This window comes from Gossypium hirsutum, chromosome A12, assembly GCF_007990345.1.
Source record: "Gossypium hirsutum isolate 1008001.06 chromosome A12, Gossypium_hirsutum_v2.1, whole genome shotgun sequence".
In the NCBI taxonomy this organism is placed as follows: Eukaryota; Viridiplantae; Streptophyta; class Magnoliopsida; order Malvales; family Malvaceae; genus Gossypium; species Gossypium hirsutum.
In genome coordinates, this window is record NC_053435.1 from 95,302,305 (window position 1) to 95,308,304 (window position 6,000).

At 30.4% G+C, this 6,000-nt stretch overlaps 1 non-coding gene across 1 annotated transcript; it reads left to right on the plus strand.

The window, feature by feature from the left end:
• Positions 1-5,535: 5,535 nt before the first annotated feature.
• Positions 5,536-5,642, plus strand: LOC121211792 (small nucleolar RNA R71). The gene has a single exon (XR_005907010.1). It is a non-coding gene; the product is annotated as a small nucleolar RNA R71 (small nucleolar RNA).
• The last annotated feature ends 358 nt before the right edge of the window (positions 5,643-6,000 follow it).

Below are 6,000 nucleotides of genomic sequence, written 5' to 3' on the forward strand. Positions count from 1 at the left end.
TTTTTAGAATCAAAATACTTTTTATATTTGTTTTCTAGTATATAAAAATTAATTATTTTAAAAGTCTTGATTATATCTATCAATAATAATCATAGTATAAGATAGAAAAATAAATTGTATACCATCCACAAAGAGGAAAGGAGAGGAAGATTAGGATAAAATTATGAAATCCTCCCAACCCAAAGCAAAGAGAGGAATAAGGTGTATATTTGACTCTCAACATAACCACATACTGAGTATATTTATATTCAATTACTAAATGTAAAGTTGTTAAAGCCTCAGCCTCCTAGTTATAGTATGTTAGCTTTCGCTAAATAGCAACAATGTTAAAAGGAAAGCAAATCTTTAATCTTTGGGATTTTTATTTCTTTATTATTTTCCATGTTTCTAGTACCACTACTATAATAATAAAATATATATACTTGTTGATTAAAATATAACTAAGATGAAAGAACTGATTCGTTAATCCTCCCCGTATACGTGTTCCAACATGATCCTTTAAGCTTTGCTCCTGACTGATCAATTCAAGAATTTTATCTCCTGGATGACGACAACATGTACATGCATAGCAGCTTTTATACAAGTGCATTTCTGCCTGATTATATTTGTTTTATAACTATTTTCCAAAACCCTAAATCAAAGTTTCACACGAATGAATGGAATCTTTGTAGATTTGCTATCATCTATTTTGTTTATTAAAACTGAGTTTTGACGGTCTCTTGTAAAAATCTTGACCAAGAAATACGAGTAAAGAATGATTATGGAGAAAAAGTGAGTCAAATTATAGCTTTTTTAAGGACATACCCACCATCGCCCACTTAACATGCTTAGTGGTACGACCATTGATGGTGATCTTTCTAAAACTATATATAAAAATAAAGATACCTTAGAAGAAGATTTAATTCTTTGGTTTGGTTAAAGTTAACAGACATGATAGAATTTATGCTGGCAACATGGTTTTCAGTATCATTTTTGTATCGATCGATATGTTTCAGTTTTAAACCAATATTATATAGTTTATGTTCTATTCTAATTCAAGTTTCAGTGTATTGGTACGTTTTAACCTACACTTATTAGTATTAGATTTTAATATTTTAAACTAATTTATTTATATATTTATCTTTTAACTATATTTACTTTTTATAATTATAAATATAATCAATTAATTAAATTATTAAATTTAATTAATAATTTTAAAATTTATATTTATACATACATATTGATATCAAAACAAAAACAGTTGAGTGTTAGGATACTAATTATTTTGGCCGGCAGCAAAAGAGGAGCTATATTGTATTATTGCGTTGTTCACTATCTATGGGTTCTAAGCTAACCCTGACCTTAATTATTTATAGAGGAAAGATGTAGCATCCTTTGATCTTTTTCTGTTAATAAAATTTGTAAAGGCATTAGTTAGGAGTTTGGTGTAACACTTTTTAGCCTTTTGCAATTGTGGAGGTAGACCAAAGGATTCCTACCACATTTGTTTGGGAAATTGAAGTTCAACTATTCGTTGACTGCTTGGAATAGCCAATTGAACCCATGGCTAATTGATTCAATTTATCGTGAGAATTTTTTAAACATTCTACAATATGGTGCTTTGATGTGTAATGAAAATTGGTGAAAAGCATAGGGCAAAATCAAAGCATCCATGCTATAAAAGAAGCATTTCATCAATCACCACAAAAATTTAAGATTCATTGAAAACCAACGGGAGAATGCATGCAAGTTGCAGATAGTTAATAAGGCATCATATAAGAAGGTTCACACATTTCCCATCAGATTATGACAATACTTTGTGACCATCATAAACCATTAATTTTAACATGATCCACAAACTTAGTTCGTCCTATATTTATATATATATAAAATCAAGGTATTCTTTGTTTTACCCAAAATTCTTTTGTTTTTTCTTTCTTTTTACGCCTTAATTTCTCCGATTAAATCTTGCCACATACTGTTTTATCGACCTGTAATAATCTGTCTAACATAAATTTTGATGTAAGCAATGCGTTGTTCAACTTGTACCCAATCAGAGTACGACACCTAATTAATGAATATGATGTGTAAAGGTCGCTGTTTCATGAAAGACGGGAGTTATGAACACCAATGAAATTGTGTCTTTGGACATTTTTTTTTCTCTTAATCTGAATGCGATTGGTGTTATATATGTATTCGAAAAATGCTTTTCATAAACGAACCATGATGACGCTAATGAGTTTATTCCATGCACATGCTTGTCAAGTTCAGAAAGTCATAAAATGGAAACCATGTTCAGTATTTTAATTACAAAAATACTGATGAGGTGAATTAATTTAACAGGCGGGAAATTGATGAAACCGGCCAAAACGGCCGTTTGTTTATTGCGCCAATTATAACGTAAGATTTAGGAAAAAGATTTGTAGTAAATATCCATAATTGAATTTGTCCACATAAAATTTTAAATTTTTTTTAGTATGATTAAGACTTCTTTCTTGTTTGTTTTATAGTGCGTGAAGATCATTTTTTTTTAAAAATTTTGTAATTTGTCTTTTTTTTTTTTACAGCATCATCTCAAATGCTCCAACTTGAATTATTTTCTTTAAGAGTGCATGTACTTTACTATTTATTCATACCATTATCGTGTTATAAAATAAGAAAACCATTTTTGTTTAAAAGTTTTGCATCCAGAATATCCTAATTGGATTTTGAAAACACGAAATCTCGTTTTTACTTTTATTTAATTTTCTACGTTTTTCACCAAAAAGAAAATATTGAAAAATTTCTCTCTTAACATTAAATTTAATTTTTTTCTCTCATTTGCAGATAATTCTCTTATTTAAATCTATATTTATCATTAATCCCTTCCCAATGAACCTAACTCACACTCATTGTACAACATATTTCTCTATCTCGTAACCCAACTTTATCACTTTTCCACCATTGCGATGTTAAACTGTATAGCTTTCATTTCTTCTTTTCTTTTTCTCTAGTTTTATTTCAACCCTACACTAATCATTCCCTGGGAATATAGTAAAAAAATAGAAGAAAAAGATGGAGAAACTGACATCTACCGTTTATGGCAGGAGTGTGTTTATCTAGTTATAGGAGTTAAGAAAAACCCATATAAGTCATTCGATTTTGAGAGATGCATTGGTAGCAATCAGGAGATTTAAAGAATAAAAAGTTCCATTCGAATTTGAGAGTGAAGGATGTTGTTCATTTTCTATACACGATCTCCCAAATCTTATGAAGAAATAGAAGAACCTACTGATTTGTTTTATTCTCTTATTGTTGGTTTGAATATTTCTATAGAATGGGTGTGATTTGTAACACTTCTAGTTATTTTTATTATTTATGATTTGAAGGATGTTTCTACCAGGTTTGATTATTAATGGTGCGGCTTAATTTAAGCACAACTTTTTGTGCAAAAGTAATTCCTTTCTATCGAAGGATGTTTTACGCAATACACATGCTATAAATATTGTCAAACCATTAAAAATATTACGCTATGCTTATTTTTTGGTCATTGTTTTCAAAATTAGACGAAACTAAACAGTCGAATCAACTGGTATGAGGACTAGCCGAGGTATCGATCCAGAATAAGTAGTTGGATTGGTTGACCTATAAACTAGTTAAATTGGTTAGTTAAACTTGTTGAAATGGGTGGTCAGATTAATTGAATAAATTTTTTTTAAAAAAATTTTATTTTTAATAATTTATTCAACTGAAGTGGACGAATCGATCAGATTAGGAATCGGTGATCTGACCAATTTAACCATCGGTCTAGTTTTAAAAACCTTGATTTTAGTGTTAATGTAATTGTATGATGTTACTAGGAAAATTTGAAGTATTTCACAATGAAAACAATGGGTGGAATGGATTTGTAGACAAGGAGTATAAAAAGTGTAGTTTGAAGTAGTTGTGGATATGACTCGGGTTTAGGGTCAGGTTTGTATAACATTATTTTGAGGGTTTAAGGTTTATCTGATTCATTGTCACAATATATAATTGTTATTATAATACATTATAAAAAATGAATTTGATTTATCGCTTGTAATGAAATGATTTTTTCCCTTTTATTTTTTTAGTTTTAAAACATAAATAAGCAAATATATTTTAAACATGAGCAGGTGCATTAGAAATGCTTAATTCTTCTAGCATTCTGCCCATAAAAAACTTGGTAAAAGTTAAGGGTTCTATTTCTATCCGCTATTTTTTGGGACTTAGACATAAGCTTCCTTTAGTGGTTCTTATTTAAGGATTTCTCCTACTCTTCCCTTTTTTTCCTTTTTTAACTTTTTACTATGAAACTTGATGCAAAAGCAAAAGGTGAAGAAAAATAAAATACATCTTTGATATTTTCTCTACAAATTGCAATATGTTCCAATATCTTTTTTTATCATTCAATCATTTCATACTTTTAAGAAACAAATAGTGATAGTCTTTATGTGTTTGGTTTGTTAATCAAACTTTCTATATAAAAAGTTAGCTATATCCATCTTTCTACAAAGTAAAAAGAAAAAAAAGAAGATAGACTAAAAAACAACATATAAAAAGCTCATAAATATACAATGTTTAAAATAAAGATAAGTTACAATATTGTAAATAAGAACTTCAATTGTAACAATTGAAATATGTTAGGTAAGCATTACATTTCTCCATCATTTAACAGAAACAAATAGTTGAAAGAAATGATTCATTAATTTTGATGTGTAAGTTAAAGACTTCTCATATACGTAGTTACAACAAATAATAAAATTACCTTGTAACTAAATTCATAACTACTTGTAACTAACAATAGTTACTTTAATATTCCCCTTACACATTCTCGAACAAAATCATCAAGTGCTAGCACATTCATCTTATCACGACAACGAGAAAACACTCCTATAGTTAATAGCTTAGTAAGTACATAAACTATCTAATCACTTTCAGATATATGATTAATTTAAAGTTGTCCACTAAGAACTTTATCACTCACAAAATGCAAATCAAGCTCAACATGCTTGACTCAAGCATGTAATACGAGATTAGCAGCCAAAGACACAGCGGTAGAGATGTCACACCAAATCACTGGGACACCTTTAAGACTTACACCAATCTTATTCAGTAAGGAGCAAAACCAAGTCAACTCAGATGTAGCATTTGCTAGACTTCTATATTCAGCTTCAGATGTTGATAGAGACATAACACTTTACTTTTTAGAAGCCCAACAGATGAGATTATCCCCAAGATGCACACAAAAACTTGAGGTTGACTTATGATCCTCAAGGGAACTTGCTCAATCAACATTTGAAAAACCTGTTAAAGACATACTCGAAGGCTGAAAACACTAGCATAGTAACCGCGTCGAGGTTGAAAACACCAGCAACTTTCGTCGGCTTTGTTCTCATGACTTGCCACTGATAGTTATTCAGTGACATTTCTTCAATAAATTCGTAAGCCTCTTCAAGTGTTTTGTTGTTTAGTGTTCTACCGGCGGCTGCGTCGATAAGTTTCTTTGTTGAGGGGTTCACACCGTTGTAAAAGGTCTGAACCTACAGTCATGGAGGTAACCCATGGTGAGGGCACTTTCTCAATAGATCCTTGTATCTCTCCCATGCATCATAAAGAGTTTCTAGATCCATCTGCACAAAAGAAGAGATATCATTCCTCAATTTAGCCGTTTTAGCAGGCGAAAAATATTTAAGTAAGAATTTTTCGGTCATTTGTTCCCAAGTGGTGATTGACCTTCGTGGTAATGAGTTCAACCACTGTTTAGCCTTATTCCTTAATGAAAGGGGAAACAACCGAAGGCGAATGGCATCGTCAGAAACGCTATTGATTTAAAGGTGTCACAGAATTCCAGAAAATTCGCTAAATGAGTGTTTGGATCTTTGTCCTACAAACCATCAAACTGAAAAACTGTTGTATCACTTGAATCGTGTTAGGTTTCAGTTCAAAATTATTTGCAGCAACAGAAGGTCTAACTATATTCGATTCAGTTCCTGTTAAAGTAGGTTTAGCATAATCATACAT